This window comes from Serinus canaria, chromosome 4 (genome assembly GCF_022539315.1).
Source record: "Serinus canaria isolate serCan28SL12 chromosome 4, serCan2020, whole genome shotgun sequence".
Classification (NCBI taxonomy): Eukaryota; Metazoa; Chordata; class Aves; order Passeriformes; family Fringillidae; genus Serinus; species Serinus canaria.
In genome coordinates this window covers 31494872-31512926 of record NC_066317.1, presented here as the reverse complement: position 1 = coordinate 31512926, position 18055 = coordinate 31494872, and the positions used below count along the sequence as shown (strand labels likewise).

Here is an 18055-nt window from a genome sequence, read left to right as displayed (position 1 = left end):
GGAAGGTTGGTTGCAAGAGTTGATGCAAACAGTGAACTGCTGCTTGAGAAAACACCTTTCCATGTACACATGCTACATATCACTCCCACATTTCTCATATTTACATGATTACATTTAAATTTCCTGTTAAAGATTTCCCTGTCTTTGTATGACTAGTGCATTTTCAAGTGAGGATTTTTTTTTCTGCTGCAAGGGGGTTACAGAGTAACAACAGTTGTTTTTGTTAGGATTTTGAGACACAATGCAGTTTTATTTATAGATTAGGAATCAGATTAAAAATGTTGAAGTAGGGGCTTTTTCCTGCTTCTACGAGGCAAAAGAGCTACATAAATGAGCTTTTCTCATAAAATATGCATTGATAGAGTGTTTCAGATATTATATGCATTATAAAATTCTATTACATTACAGTAGTGGAACTACAGTATTGTGTGACAAAAGGGAAGATAACGACTAGAGAAAATATTTCCAGTGCCCATTTTAAAGTGCTTCAGCACTGTTTTGGAAAAACATTATGATCTTTATCCTGATATGCTGCATGGTATGAATGTGCAGAGGAGTTATAAAACTTGTCTGGATAAGCAGCTAGGGGGATCCCTTAATGACCAATTGATGGCAGAGATGTCACTACAACATCCACTTCATCTCCACAACGACATTTTTGTGGAGACTTGATGGCACAGACAGGCCAGAGTGCCACTTCTCTCTAGCTGACTTTCAGTCTGTGTAATGACACTTTGGATACACTTAGAGACTGACAATATTATGATGCTATCAAGATAAGGCTAACTGAAGGTTGGCATGGAACCTTTGCCCCTACTGCATAAAGTCAAAATGTGTTAAACCTGTTTCTGAATTTATTTTGACTTTGCAATAGAATCACAGTACAACTGAGTCAAAATTCTAAGCTCTTCTCATGACTTAAAACAGCATTACTTAAACTTTGTTCTTAAAACGTCTTCTTAAAAGCATCTGCTACACATAGGGAAGAATTAGAATAGTGATGAAAATATAATCTAAATGTAGGAACAAAACACTAAACTGCACAGAATAATCTAGAGGTTGTTTCCTCTTTATTTTTTTTGTAATCTGCTAATGTATCATAACATTTAACTGTCTCAATGATGTTACTATTTCATAACTCATCTAAAAGAGGAAGAAGTAAAGAGTAACTTGAAAATGTTGCTTGGAAAACAAATTATATTTCTCTCTCGGGCATCTTGTCATTGTTTTAGCAATTTGTAACCTCCTACTGCTTATTTTCACATTTGATACACAATTGTTACGTACAAGCAGTGTGAATTCATTAGCTTTATGAAAATGATAGTTACTATGCATGAGTTTCTTCCTGTCCCTCAGGACTGAAATGAAAGTGAGATACTGCATCTCTAAAGGCTTCCCTTTAGCAAATTTCATAAGTAAATACCTTAACCAAATGATTTTCAAGTGGGAACTAATCTATACTGGATCATATCTTACCTAATTTGAAGAAAATCTTAGCAAAATTTCCAAGAAAGGATGACCTAGCTCCTGAATTTCCAGTGTTAGTCTAGAATACCTTTATGTAGTGATGAATTTGTTCAGAATGTTCTTGCTTTTATTTGCCTGTGACTGCAGACTTGTTGACACTAGAATACTTAGTACTGCTAATATGGTTAATATTTTCTTAAACCAAAGTTACATGTTGCTCAGCATTGTATTAACTTGGAAAGTTTCTGACTGGAAAGTTTCCAAAGTTAGATGTTTTCTGAGAGGAACACAGAGAGATATGAATAAGAAACATTTCTGCTTCCACAACACATACTTTGACATGAATCTTTCATGAAAACAATTCATTTCCATCACTGAGCAAAAATAAATGCGAACCATCAAAAAAAATTAGTCCCCCTTTCCAGTGAATGGCCTTGTGATGACTGAGCATGTAGTTAAAAAAAAAAAACCTCTTTGAACAGTTGTCAATAAAATCACTGCTGGTATGAGGAAATAAAGTTTCGTGTAACATGACAGTTTATATTTTAAAAAACAATATTTTCCAATTCCAGTTAAAATAAGTCACTGCTTTCTGAGAAAATTTGTATTACTTGCATGAATCAAATCTGACTTCAAACTTTCAAAAGTTCTTTTACATATTATTCATTTCCCTTAACTTTTGTTCAGCTCTTGTAGCACAGGAACTTCTTTTATGAGGTGATATGAATCTTGAAAGCCAGGACTAGTACCTCTCAGAGATGGTGTCAGAGAAAAAGCCATTTAGCTGAGTGTTTGGAAACTGTCTGCATGACTTAAGGAAGGAGGAGAAACAGAATGTTTCTGACTTCTCATTAAATTAGCAATTTTAATTAGGTGTACTCACCTTTTTCTCTTATGAGGAGTGTCTTCTGGCCACATAACTGAGCAGCTATGAACAAGACAGGCAGGAACATTTTCCTAGCAGACTTAAGAGCCTCTTCCAGCCCCCTGCCACACTGAAGCATCCATATCTCCTAGCCTACTTCCTGCTGTGCCAGAACAGGAACAAGTGTAAGAGTTTGATGAGCACACCGCAGCTAGGTCTGCAGTCCTGATAAGCAGTGATTGTTGATTTCTAGATCATTCTCTGATGTCCAGAAATCTATACAAAAGCTTTTCTTGGTTTCTTTTTTTCTGAAGCTTTTGCCTTACTCTTACTGTAACAGTGTCACAAATATTAACTGCTTTCCTTAGTAGGCATTTACAAACTCATTAGTCATCACAATACAACCACACTCAATGATGCAGTGGAAGAGAGCAAGGAAAAACTCAGCCCAAAAGCAAGTAAGACATTCTGATAAACTGGATGTCCACCACCACCATTAAGATCAACAATGAATTTCCTTTTTTGCTTACACCACAGCTGTACAGTCCCTTTCAGTAACATTACCATATAATTTAAAAGCTGTGGTTTATACATCTGTCTCTGGCAGACTTCAGGCATCAAGGGATGGCTAAGCAGCCTCTTCCACACAAACATCTTCAGTGCTGTGGACACTTCTGTACCTCAAGGAAAACAACATGGAGCTAAGAAGGTGTGGAGACAGTCATAACCTTAGCAGGGACAGATGAGAAAGACTAGTATTGTTTGTTGCAAAGAGAAGGATGATGGGGTATGTTTGAAGGTCTGTAAAATAACAAGGGTGAGTGAACTCAGAACTATTTACTGAATAAGCCCAAAGAGAAACAGCTTGCTCTTGATGAATTTGTCATATCAGTTAAAAGCTTTTAAAAGAAAATAGCTTTGTACAGTAGAAAGTGAACTTCTGAAATTTGTTGCCCCAGGAGTCTCTCAAAGGCAGCAGGTTAAAAAAAAATCCTCAGACATATTTAAAGACAAGAGGGCCATAAACAGGCACTGAAGTGAATAGTCAAAAAGGCACCTCCTAATATTTAAAATCTAATAGTTGTGGATTTGTAATTTCTCCGATTTCAAGACCTTACAAGTTCTTACAATTTCCATTCTGTTCTTACAATTTTTTAATATGGTTTTCAAGAGTTGGTTGGATAAAGCCCTGAGTAACCTGCTCTCACCTCACAGCTGACAGTGCTTTGAGTAGAAAATTGCATGAGGATGTCTCCTTTCCAGTCTGAAATATCTTATGATCCTAACTTGTGAGTTGAATAATTTAAGAATTCAGGAAAAATGAGATCATTATTGTTCTAGTGCGAGCATTCTCCTCAGCAGAAAAGCTTCATCAGAGAGAAAAGCACAGCTGTATTGAAAGGCTGTATTGAAAAAAGCTGTATTGAAAGGCTGCATTAAAAAGCTGTATTGAAAAATTAAAATTATGCTACAAAGTTTAGCACATATTAAAGTTAATGGGGCATATTCTGAAACTGTTAAAAGTCCATTCATTGTCACTGGAATAGTTAAAATGCATAGAGGATAAGTTTTAACTTGGTGGGATTTCAGGAGCCGCACTAGAGGGCAAATCTTAGCCCATGGAAATGTTCCTTTTTTCATTGGGAAGGAAAGCAGGTGAGCTTTCTTGCTTAACAATAACCTCATTAATAAAACTCCACAGGGAGAAACTTGCTTGTGCGCTGATCCAAGGGTGATGCAAATGGGGAAACCAGGCTGTCCGTGAAATGAAACACTTTCACATCTTATACAAACAGGATTCATGAAAGTCTAACACTCTTTCCCAGGGAAGGGACCTTTCTGCTTTACCTCTTACCTGCTTCTTTTTCTCTGTTTTCATCATGTTATTAAACAGTAAAGTAAAAAAAGATAAATCATCTATGTTTGTGCTTCTTAGTCTGGATTTTTCTTGCCTGGGGGCTTCCTGAGCTCACAGTAGGAATCACAGAATCTGAAAGTGGCTCTTGAAAAACCCATAACTACTGTTCCTTCTTTCCAAGCCCATTCATGCATTCTCACACATGGGTTTGGCTGTTGCTGTTGCCACATTCAGTTTGGAAAATGGCATCCCACACCCGCCTTACAGTAAAAGACAAAAAACTACATGCATATTTATCAGCATAAATATGGTTTTACTGAATTTAGTAGTAACACTATCTGTCAATAGTCATATTTCTGCGAAGGACTCGGTAGTACAATTCAGTGAGTGTCTTGTGAGGAATTAAGGGGAAAAGATTTGATTTTCTCCTTCCCTGATTAGTCTTAATAAAAAGCAAGAATTCTTCCTAACGCTGTGCAGCAGCCCACAGTTTATTCCATAGCCCTAAGAAACTTCACATTATTCAACTACTTTCTAAGAAGCTCAAATATGAGTCGGGTTCAAAGTGATACTGGGTGATAGAGAGAAAATCAACAGATTCTATCACATCCAGAATATAATATCCCAAATTATCTTCAGTTCTGAATGCCAGCATCTGCCCTTGCCATGTCAATTGTTCACTCTAAGAGGCTCATGACTGAAACATTTATATCAACCATTTTATTTCCCCTGGGAGTGAGTCACAAGCTGGTGGTGAAAACTAGTGTCTTTCCATTGATTTTAATGGAGCTACTCCAGCTGGCCCCATCTAAAAATTTCATGCCTTATCTCAGATTCCACACTTCATATGACTTAATTCATTATGAAAGCAAAACCTTGTGGGAAGAAGCCATGACTCTCTGCTCCACTGTCTCATTACTAACACTTACAGAAGATTAGATTTTAGAATTCATGATAAGCTGAGTACTTCAAAGAGAAAAAAAGTTAAAATAATAATACCATAAAGAAAAAGAAATATATTTTCCGAGTTCACTGATACCATACAACATTAGATAGGTGAGAAGAAACTACTTGGAAAAACCTATATAACAGCCCAAAGTTTACACTTCATTTTTAGGTAATCTCCAAGTTTGTAAGATAAATGTGAAATGGAAGATAAATTTGGATATTTTTCAGGCATTTGGACAATTTCCCATGATGTTTTCTTCTGATTATGACTATTCATGTAGAATTCATTATTAGGGAAAGCCTTTCTATCTAAGACAGATCTTAGATCCAAATCTAAGAGAGATTTAAATTCCACAGCACTGAAATATCTGTTTTTTCTTGTTTGTTCATTTTAATGAGGTATATACCTCTGACTTAGTTTCCTATATTTCAGCTTAAGAAGTATAGGGAGAAAGAGGAGTCTGAAAACCCACAAAAATCACAGAGCACAGCTGAAAGCCAGCTCCATATAATGTTTGTCAAGCAAATGGATTAGACAGTGGAAAAGGCACTCTGCAGCCTAGAACACAGCCTATGGTGAGGGAGAAATTTTGGGATAAATGTTCTAACTACTTGAAGCAAAATCAATGAACAGGTTTGGAGTCTGCATTCCTGTCTAAGGCCACACCCTCTAAACAGAGCACACATCCCTCTTCAAGGGTGCAGGTATGTTCACATTCACTCCACATCCTTCCTTTCCTTATAACTTCTCTTGACCTCTTCCTCTTTTCCCTCTTCTCCTTCCACACACACCTAGGAGCTCAGAGTACAAAGCACTGCTCCTATGAGGCTACTTCCACCAAGTTAATTAGAAGTACATCTGATACACAGATGGTGTGAAACTCTTCAGTGTCCCACCCACATCAAACACCCCTCAATGCACAAATTATGCCTCAGCATCTGACCAAAGAATGGAGCCCTTAGTATAAAAGATCAAAAGCCTTTAAAATGAAAACACAGCAAAGGAGGAAGGCTAAAGTGTTGAAGGATACTGCCTATGTTTAGAAATTCTGCAACAATTTCTAATGAAACCCCCTGATATTCCCTGAAACAAGATAATATATAATACAACCAAGCAAAATATTCTGACAAAATAGAAAACTCCTCTTTTCTCTCAAATCATAGACTGGGTTATGTGGGAAGAGACTATGAATATTCCCTTACAGTAAACCCCTCACCATGAGAGGACTAGAGGCTGTCACACCAACCTGCTGCACACCAACCTTTAGAGGTTAGACTCTAAAGGGTCTAAAAGTGCCTGCAGTCAGAGGCTTTCCTGACATCTGTCCTCACCAGCTCCCAGCACAGCTCTGATGCCCTGAGAGGCATGGCTTTTTCAGTGGAAAGCAGCACAAGCTCCTACCCCAGACAACATCCCAGTACTTCTCCCCAGACCAAATCACTTACTGCAGAAGAGTATATTTCTTTCTGAGCCAGAAAACTTCAAAGACAGCAGTAATTGAATTCAACAGTGATAGGAAGGAAGAGAATCAAAAGAGTGATCATATCTCCTTTCAATTTCTGTGTGGTACTCATGTACAGGGTATGTGCCTTCCAAACTTACTGACAATGAAGAGAGAGAAAAGGGGGAAATAAAAAACATCAATTGCTCAATGTGCCATCACAGTCAAGAAATTACCACATATCCATCTAAAATGCCATCTTCTCCAGAATATTATGTGCAGCATTGATGACAGGGTTTCAAAAAAAGTGTCAAACTGGCAGAGGTTCAGAAAAGGAAGCTCAAATTTCTGCAAAAATAAAAAAAAAAATAAAATAAAAAAAAACCAAAAAAAAAAACTGGGTGGAAAAACACTCAGTAAGGTTGGAATCATTTTACTTAAAGAGTAACAAAAATGTTACTCTTTGATTTAATGTAAGGACATCAGATTAAAAAAACATATGTACTGATAGTCTGGAAATGTTTGGAAGCTTCTCATCTCCATTTCTTTTAATAAATAGGCACGAAAAAATTCAATTAAAGGATGCTAAATTCATAATAAGTACTTTTTCTTCCACATAGAAGAATAGAATTCACTGTTTACTGAGTCCAAAATCTTAGAGATCCAAAAATAACATCTCTAATCAACATCCAGAATTCTTGCAAGTGTCAACAATCTTTCTTTTGGAATATGTACAAAACTGCAGGAGTAAGGCCAAGAGTTTTCTGTCCATCAAAAGTTTAAGACCTAGAGAAACAGAAAGGAAAAGAGAAATTTTTTCTAAACTAAACAACCAAGAAATTATCTTTTTTTTTCTGTTGCTACAGGTACAGTAAATAATATCCTTCCTAGGGTCAGAATAACAATACTGGGCAAGTTATATCTCTGGCCCACTCACTCCAGTACCTCAACTCTTAAAATAAAGGAGATTAAATTTATCTAGAAAAGATGAGTGATGTTACATTTTTTGACAGATATAGATCAATAGCATCTTTCAAGCAATCCTACAAAAACATACAGGTAATAAACTCTATGTCTTAGCTTACATGATGTTTCACTTTTTTACGAATACTTTTTATGTTATTTCATTCTAGCACCTTCAGGTACAATTGTTTTGGGATGATTTCTTTTTTCTGTATTGAGTTCACCTCTGCATCATATACTTTGTCTTTACTTTGGCTCTGTTTTTATCCAAACTTTATCCTAAAAAGAGTTTTGGTATGTAAATTATAATTCACAGTGCATACCTTATTTCACATACTCATCTATACCTTGCAGATATTGGGCTTTTCATTGTTTTAATGGCAGCATGGTTATTGAATAAAAAACAAAGAAATGTCTTTTAGTAAGTTAAGGAAACATTTATGACCTCGCTTTCAAAAGTTATATCCAAATAAATATGAAGAATAGAAGAATAAATTATCATGAATTCCACAGTTATTGGCTGATATTACAGTATGCCTGTGATAAACAAGGTTAACCAGACAGCTCAAAACACTATTTTCATACTCTTCAAAATTGTGGGCTTTTATACTCTGATTCATTTTAATGAAATGTTAATTTAAAGTCTTATTTTCTCACTTGCTAGTACATGATTTAAAGCATTTTTCACTTGGCCATTATAGCCCTTTATTTCCTTTTCCATTAAATCATTCATCCTGTATCTGGGTCCACTGGAGGGCAGCAAGGATGACTGGGGACAGAAGCATCTCTCTTGCCAGGAAAGACCTGTTCAGCCTTGAGAAGAGACAACTGAGAGGGGATCTCATCAAGGTCTGTCAGTATCTGAAGAAAGGCTGCCAAGGGGATGTTTCCAGGCTCTGATTGGTGGTGCTGAGCAATAGCACAAGAGGCAAGAGCAAGAACTGATGCACAGGAAGTTCCACCTGAACATAAGGAGGAACTTCTTTACTGTGCAGGGACTGAGCACTGGAGCAGGTTGCCCAGAGAGGCTGTGGAGCCTCCCTCACTGGAGATACTCAAGAACTGTCTGGATGCAATCCTGTGCCTTGTGCTCTGGGATGACCCAGCCTGAGCAGGGAGGCTGGACCAGACTGACCCACTGTGGTCCCTTCCAACCTTCCCATTCTGTCAATATATCTGATTTTCAAGAAGTTTATTTTCTTTTAGTTTGTACATTTTGTTTACACACGTCCAAACTGGTTTTGCTACAAAAAAGAAAAAAAAAGACATAAAATAAGATGCATTGATGCATCCAAAGATGCATCCAAATTTCCCAGTATTTTTTGTCATTATCATTATTATTATCTCTGAATTACAGTTCACTTCTTAAATGGAAGAAGAAAATATCAATCATTGGTGAGAGTCTTATATATCCTGCAGAGTCCTATAAAAAAAAGGCACTGGTTTTCTAAAAATAAATTAGAAGAAAATAGAATAGCAAACACTGTTACAAAGCCTTCCTCTTTATAAATCCTATTTTAAATCAGCTAAAATGAAACAATCTTCCTCTGCAGCTGTCATTAGACATAATCAAAATCTTTCTTACGTTAATTCTTAAGTGGGTATAATTTTGACTTTATTTCATGCTAAATGTTAATTTTTACAAATAAATACTTTTAAGTAATTAATTTTGAAAATTTTATGCATGGTAGCATGGTCTATGCTACTCTAAAAAATTAAACATGGAAAATGCATTCAGATAGATTTGTTTACCAATATTTTTAAGTGTTTTTACATAGATCCATAAGAAATCCGCATTGTATTCACTGAATTTATCCAGAATCCAGCCCTGCATTGTCTCTGGATAACCATGGGAGTTTCAAACAATTTGGTCACACATGATGAGAGTTACAAAGTAATAAAAGAATGAGAGCATCTATTGTCTCACAATAGCTGTAACTGAGCTGAGATTGGACTACTAGAAAAATCTTCATCTGAGCCTACTTAGTTATAAAATTTTCAGTGCAGTGATGAGACCACAGTCTTCAACAGCAAAACACATACATTACACAGAGTGGCATAACATGCAATTTGCATCAATTGGGCTTGTTCAATTCTTTTCATATTACATTGAAAATTATTTCAAATACATCTTTCTAAGAATCTCTATCTCTACTTATTAAATAATATTTCTGTCTTGGAGTGGCAGTCTTCATTGGCAGACCTTCTTGAGACCTTATTTTCACCCACATTGCTACTTGAATGAATCATTCAAATTATAACCTGAATCCAAGCAGCTCAGGTTTCTGCAACTGCAAAAGAAACATGCTAAGTTCAAAAATGAAAGTTACTCACCCCTATTTATCTTCTACTTGCATTCTAAAACTCATGTTTTCTTACAAATTATAACTCAGCAATTTAGGTACACAAAAATAAACAGGCACCAGGATGGTCCCACATTGCAGGATTTCAGGTCAGAATACTCAGCATTGTGAGGTTATAAACTAAACCACCTTTTACTATGCACTTGAGCCAGATTATGAACATCCAAATTTATTAGTTATTACAGTACAGGTGTAAGAGAAGACAAGATTTTCTTTGCTGTGGGATTATGGCAGAGTTCCTGCCTTGTTCAGCACCACAGCAGCCCACACCACGCTCAGAGAGAACAAGATCCCTCTAAGCAAATTCAGCAGGGGCTTCTCAACCTCTGCAGAGAGAAAGAAGCATTTCTGTGACCACAGGAGGCTCAAAGGGCTTTCAAATTTCACAAATCTTCTGATCATTCCTGCTACAGATATGGAAAAGAGCTATAGATATCACAGAGAAATAGATGCTGTGGGAGAGAAAACCAGACTTTTAGCCTGCCAAAAGTCCAGGGTTTGATATGATTGCCCTCAGCAGACATATCAAGAGGCACTGTATCAAAAAGAGAAAAATGTCATTTCAAATCAAGGATAATGTGACACAAGACAAAAAAAAAGGCCATAAATTTGGCATGAAGAACTGAAATCCTTTTGGAAATTCAAAGCAAGTGCCCTGTTACCAAAATACTGGGAACTGCAATCATCAAAATGCTTTTAATGTGGATTTTAATGAAATGACTAATGGCATTGCACGATGCAATTTTGAGGGAGGGAAGAAGGGAGGGAGGGAAGGGAGGAAGGAGCGAAGGAAGGAGCGAAGGAAGGAGGGAAGGAAGGAGGGAGAAGGAAGGAAGAAGGAAGGAAGGAAGGAAGGGAAGAATGAAGGAAGGACGGAAGGACTGAAGGCCTTCCTAGCCATTCATGGCATTCATCCTCCTTCATTCCTTCCTTCGCTGTCCTCCTTCCTTCCTTCCTTCCTTCCTTCCGTCCTCTTCCTTCTTACTTGCCTTCCCTTCCCTTCCTTCCTTCCTTCCCTTCCTTCCTTCCTGCCTTCGCCTTCCTGCCTCTCCCTTCCTTCCTTCCTTCCTCCTTCCTTCCTTCCGTCCTTCCTTCCTGCCTGCCTTCCTTCCTTCCTTCCTTCCTTCCTCCCTCCGTCCTTGTCCTTCCTCCCTTTCCTTCCTTCCTTCCTTCCTTCCTTCGCTTCCTTCCTTCCTCCTTCCTCCTCCGTCCTTCCCTTCCTTCCTTCCTTGCCTTCCTTCCTTCCTTCCTTCCCTTCCTTCCTGTCCTTCCTTCTGCCTTCCTTCCTTCCTCCTTCCTTCCTTCCTCCTTCCTTCCTTCCGTCCTTCCTCTCGTCCTTCCTTCCTTCCTTCCTTCCTTCCTTCCTTCCTTCCCTGCCTGTCCTCCTTCCTGCCTTCCTTCCTCCTTCCTGTCCTTCCTTCCTTCCTTCCGTCCTTCCTTCCTTCACTTCCTTCCCTTCGGCCTCCGTCCTCCTGCCTTCCTCCTTCCTGTCCCTTCCTTCTCCTTCCGCCCTCCTTCCTCTTGCCGATTAGGTAAGAGGCATTGAAGGCTTAGTTAACCAAGATATCAGCATATAAATAGGAACATCTGATATTTCATTGTTTACCTCACAAACTACAATGTTTAAAGTTGCTGACTCAGGCATATTTACAGCCAAGTTGATCCAGCTTGCTAAAGACACCACTGCTGCAATTCATCTGTCAGTGTCCCTATTCTGATGTGAATCATCTTCATCTTTCCAGGAACATGCCAAGTATTATAAAAAGCTACCTCTCCTTTACCACATAGTTTACAAAAAAAAGCCTATGAAGGCAAAAAAGTAGCAGTAGGTCACTATGTTCTTATGAGAAGGAAATAATAGATGTCACTATCTTTGATGGCAATGCAATACAGGAAGATTTGAAGTCTTGAGGATTTAAATTTAAAACTACAAGAGTTTTTTTTTTTGTTGTTAATGTGTCACTCCAAGCTTTGTCTTCTAATATGATTAAACAGAATTTTCAAATAAATACAGGATAAGACGTTTTAAAAATACGTAATATAGATAATGAAAGTTTTTTGATTAGTGTAGACTAAAAGTGTAAATTATACACCTTGCTCTCTAGTATGTATTTTTTTGTATGAAGCTCAAGGTCTTCATGAAAGCACAAAGATGCATTTTTAGATGCACTAGAAATAAGGGATTCAAGTTTTGCAGAAATACAGCAGTCTTTCAGACAGTATTCTAAAATACAAATCTGTTTTCTAGAGAATTAGGTTTCTTTTCCATAAATCATGCTGTACACAAATTTTGGGGCCAATAATTCTCAATCTTCACTGAAGAAATTAGATGATCAAATTTATTGGATGATCAAACTGGTGATCACAATTAATTAAATGAGAAAGAAGTTTTTGCAATGTACGTAAAATTGAGGTCAAAAAGGAAACATGCTTGAAATTATCAATAAAATGAAAGTATGGACATATATCAGGTATTACTAGAGACAGTCAATTTATTGATTGTATTCATCACATCCAGAGGACAATTCCTAAACAGGTAATTAAATAAGACTGTGCTCCTTGGCTCAGTACTCACTATCTTATGGGTTTTTTCCCATGAGACAACCCTTGCTTTTGGCACCTCTCAAACTGCCATTTTAGAAATCACTGCATACAGTCATTATGACCCAAAGATGTGAAAGCAATTAAATTTATCATTAAAAAGGGAAATCCTACAAAGGAAAAACAACAGAAACATCTTTGTTCAATAGCTGATGCTTATAAAGACACCTAACCTGGAGGAATAACTACACAGACATAAGTTATGTAAATTCAGGACAGGCAAATAGCAGTAGAGATTTTTTATACTTTTATAACTATGCAGAAAGGTCATATGAAAATTCTTTTTCCTATCTCTGGACCAAATCTAGAACAGACATGTTGGTAACACATATTAAAATCCCTGAAGAAAATGAGACATTATAATTGTTACCCAAATTGTCTAAATTCATGCAAATTTACAATCTAGTTTTGAAACTGGAATTCATTTCTATGGACACAGATAGTGATTTTTTTTTTTTATTTATAACATTTACTGACAGGTTTGAACATTAAAAGCACTTGATGTCACTTTTTTATTATTTATTCTCTAGGTTGTACAGTATAAAAAAGAAAAATTCTTCTTTTCCAGCAAATTTTAAATTCATGACAGCAACACACATTTGTACAGGTGACACATATTTCATAGAAAATTAAATATGCCATTTGAAACTAATAATTTTGTAGAATTACTGTTTTTACTGTTGAGACATCTCCTACTCTACCACCAAATCTGATCTTTATGTTTTCTTCAGCTTGATTTGGGGGAACATGGGTTGAATCCACTATGTCTGATATAGACACTGGCCATCAGAAATTATCATAATTGCTCCTTTAAGGTACATTAAAAAGTGTGATTTTGGGGGTTTTGAACTCAGTAGGGATGTTGTCATTGATCTGAACAGGGAATGGGTAAAGGAGTGCCATTTGCACCCTTTTAAGAGAAAAAAAAAACCAAACAATCCATAAAGTATTGACAGTTTCTATATTGAATGAAGGAATATGAACTTCACTCAAAAAGAAGTAAAAACAAATTATCTTCAAATTCTCAACAGGATCAGTGAGTGATCAGTTACTGATCAACCAGTAATAATTATCTCCAGCTTATTTTTAGGAAGTGAATAATGAAACTGGGTGTCACTATCCTACTATGGATTCTTGGCTTAAGGATTTTTAAAAAATCCTTGTTAAGAGAAGCACATTTTTTGTGCTGAGGGAGCTAAAAATCATTGTGACTAAACCACCAGAACTTATGTAATAATTTTCAGTCTTCAAAGCCATGTTGGCAACCATTTCAAATTACTTGTAATAGCTGGAGGTACAGCATTAGAAGAAAAATTTTGGAGAGATGGCACAAGGAAAAACATTAAGATGGTAAAAAAATAAACATTACATAATTTCAAAATCAAATATTCAATTCAAAGAATATATTCAAATCATAGACTCCTATAAAGAAAAAGACCAATGCAAAAGCACCTGGAAATCACATAACAAAAATTTTTTCTGCTGATAAAAGTCATGCACCTCTCTTGGTGCTAAATTTTACATGTGGGGAGAAAAATAAGGAGATTTATCTAAGAATATCTTTTTTCAAGCTTGAAAAATAAGTCATGTATCCCAGATGCTAACTGGGACAGTAGGAAAAAAAATAACCAAGTAATTTTTTTTATTGCCTAAAAATTCTATTTTTTAATGAGTCTTTAGGAGTATTTTGGAAGACAACAAGTTTTGTTGTTTTGGTCAATGTCCTACCTGCCATTTGTAGCCCCAAATGCATGTCTGACTTTTTCCACCTTCTTCTTTTCCCATCTTGATGCATTTAGCAGTGGACTAAATACCCCTGCTTTTCAGAGATCTCCTGATTGTATTAAGAGCCAGTCTAACATTAGGAAGGAAAGTACAGCTGTAAGAGCAGTATTCCTGAATTGAGATACAAGAGAGATGGAGGAGAGATATGAAGGAGGGATGTTTCCTGTGATGGAAGGAATGAGCTGCTCCATTGTGGTACAATCTGACTTCATGAATGTTACAGCTCTTTCAACTGAGGATTAAGCTAAAACATAATTTCTCTCTTTAGTCAGCCTTCTTCCCTACTTTTCATCTCCCACCTTCATCCACAGAAACTGTTCTGATCAAGTAACTGACAGAACTGTGAATGAAGAGGAAAAAAGATCTAAAGAGTAATGTACTGATTCAGTCCCTCCTATCAAAGGCTTTGCTAATCTTACACCATTTGACTGTTTTAGCTCGAAATTCCCACTGTACCTTACATTTAGTGATGTTATATATTCATGAACACATATCACTTTACCAGGATCACAGGTTTTTCCAAATAGAATGTACACCATGCAAGAATTTTTTTTTAGGCCCAGTAATCATAGCAAGCTCTAAGATGAATTTTCAGGGGCTATAGTGGTTTTACACAATATTTCATATTACAAATTTCCATCTGCAGGTAAAATTAAAGTTCTAGTGCTAGCACTGTCTAGGTAAGGCAAATATATGGCACAGCTCAGAAATCTGCACAAGAGGGCTAATCTTCTGGGATTTAGATTAGTCAGAATTATTTAGCACTTTCTGTTTAGCAGAAAAGTATTTTAAACAGTCATTGAGCTGATGTTATTGCAGATTTTGTATTCATTGTTGAGTTAATCCTAGGGAACAGAATTAATAATCTAAATTTTTATCCATTTTATGTCAGATCATCCATCATTAATTTCAAAATTTACCTGTCCATTAAACTGCAGGTAAAATTCAGTAAGAAAATAATGATCCAAACTGGAATTGGAAGAGAGTGCTAACAACTCCATTCTTGCAGAACAATACCAATACACTTTTGGTTCTGTCACTTATGTGGAAAATGTAATCACCTTTATCATATGGAGTTCCTTACTCACTGCTGAGCCAAAAATTCAAAATTTACCTGAATCAGCACAGAATTTTGTGAAAAACCTTCAACAATTAAATCTTGATTTCCTTTACTGTTTTCTATCCTGGTTTCACCAGAGGGAAACAAACATCTTTGATTACTTTTTCTCCTTTATTTTTTTTTCCCCAGGAACCAGCCGGTTTGATTAGAAAACTGGAAAAATATAGTCCCAAATGGTTTTTGCCAATGGAAAAACCATTTTAGATGGATCTCAGAAGCTGATCCCTGTTCTCTGCAGCAGCACTAATATTTGGTTTTTATGCACAAGGAGCAAGTTGTTATTTTCTACAAACTCTATCATTTAAATGACCTTGACTTTCCGTGAAATAATTTTGTTTTATTTTGTTTTCCTGAACTCAAGGATCATTCCTTTCATCTGGAAGCAGAGCCTTTGACACTGATGAATGCCCTTTAAGAATTTTACATGTATATTTCACAGTGATCTGTGTGTTTAAATCACACAGGTCACTGAGAAAGTCATAATTGTAGTTAATCTCAAAATTAACAAAATCTCTAAACATTACCAGCAATTATATTGAAAAAAAATAGCTTCTTATTGTGGCAGTAATCAATAAAAGACCCAGGCATGCTTTTGCAGTTCCCTTTTATCAGTTATTCTGTCTGACTCAGATACATCCATTGCAATTATCCTATAGATCATAAGAAATACTGAAGCTACAACCTGAATACAGGCAACATAGATTATTTAGAGACAGGTTTTCAGGATGTGAGTACTAAATAACTGGAACTTCTATACCATGCTTCAACTTGAGAGGAAACAATGGAGGGCAATACTTACCTCATCATCTGCTCATAGGAAGTGAAGAAAAATATTTCTGTGTCCCTCAGCCATTTTCTGACAACTTGAGAACAGCTGCAAAACAGGTCAGAAATAGGAATTTGTCTACTTTCTTATTAACCAAAATCAGAAGAAACATGTTCCCAAGGAGGTAACACACATCAAATGAAACATGCTGAGGTTCTTCAGCAAAAGCTCATCATCATCTCTGTCAATCCCATCTTCTGACTGGATTCTCTCACCATGAAGAAGCAACTCTAATCCACTCCTCCTCTTTACTTAGTGGGACTAGGACCCAGCAGATGCCCTTTTTCTCTGTTGCGCCAGGTCATGACAGCACTTGGAAGCTGCTGCAAGGAATGCACCCAAAGGAGCTGTCTGTTCAGGGATTCACCATTTAGAGCAAAGGGATGGAGCACAGAAGACAGAGTATTATGAGTTATTACAAAATCATAATAGTTGTTCCTGCCTTTTATAGCATTTAGCACAAGACGCTCATCATTAAATATTATTCAACTTTTCTGTACAAGAATAATCAATATTACAGTAATCCAAAACACTATAAAAAGCTACCTCTGTGACTGTCCTTCAAGATTTTTACATATTTTCCAATCATCACATTAAACTAGCTCTTACCTTAAACAGCTACTGCTACAAGGACTTTTCTTACCACTTTCCCACTGCCTTGGCACTCTCCTAAAAGAATAGGGCAAAGTTTAGCAAAAAGTTGTACATAAAATCTAATCAGCCCACCACTGAGTTCAAATAATTTTAAGATGTAGACTAGGACTGAGTCAGGGTCTTGACTGATTTTGCTTAATTGTTCCCACTGAAATCAGAAGTAAAATTCCTACTCACATCTTGGGGAGTGAAATTAGTTTCACTAATTTAGCAGATTAACTACAACTGCACCTTTCCTCCTGCATTCTACGTTTTTTCTATTCTAACTGCTTTCCTCACCTGCTTTGCCCTTAGGGTCAGTTGTGCTCTCTGACCTGCAGCTGTAAAACATTAATTCACTTGGACTGTCCCTAACCTAAACTCAGTTTTTAATTCATGTTTAAATTGATATTTGTTCATTAAACATCAATACATAGCTATGCAGGTAAGGGGATTTTTTCAGTTATCTTCAGTGGTTTTCTTGTTCTTGTATCTCTTCAACTAAAAAGTATATTAGAGTTATTAACAAGCAACACCCATATCAAATTTCTTTGTCACTGACAGGTAAATTTTGAAATTAATGATGGATGATCTGACATAAAATGGATAAAAATTTAGATTATTAATTCTGTTCCCTAGATTTAACTCAACAATGAATACAAATTCTGCAATAAAATCAGCTCAATGACTGTTTAAAATACTGTTCTGCTAAACAGAAAGTGCTAAATAATTCTGACTAATCTAAATCCCAGAAGATTAGCCCTCTTGTGCAGATTTCTGAGCTGTGCCATATATTTGCCTTACCTAGACAGTGCTACCACTGGAACCTTTCTTTAGCCTTTTCATTCTCTCTTTTCAGTTTAGAATGCTGATACTTCCAATAGAAAAAGATCTTCATTTTGCTCGCTCTTTTGATTCTGTCTGTCCAGTAATACACTTCAATACAGCACACCTTAATTAATTTCCATGTTTCAGTTTTAGGTTCACATTTTCCAAAAAGAAAAAAAACATCTCCCTTTGGGCTTGACTTCATAAATGCAAATGATTTTCCTTGCATTCAGCCTAGCATTTTCTAAAATGTTAGTCTGAATGCAAGGAAAGTAATTTTTCTTTGCAATTACATTGCAAGTCTCATGCATGCAGTACACTAATCTTCATTTCATTACACAACTGCAGTTATACAA

At 36.4% G+C, this 18055-nt stretch overlaps 1 long non-coding RNA gene across 2 annotated transcripts in view; it reads right to left on the bottom strand.

The window, feature by feature from the left end:
* The window catches only part of LOC108964915 (uncharacterized), a 77437-nt gene extending 60278 nt beyond the window's left edge, over positions 1–17159 (bottom strand). For both annotated transcript variants that reach the window (XR_007777461.1, XR_001993026.3), the window contains exons 1-3: positions 17070–17159; positions 16848–16907; positions 16212–16286 (exon numbers count right to left, since the gene is read on the bottom strand). This is a non-coding gene — a long non-coding RNA (uncharacterized LOC108964915). The remainder of the gene's footprint in view (positions 1–16211; positions 16287–16847; positions 16908–17069) is intronic.
* Positions 17160–18055: the final 896 nt, after the last annotated feature.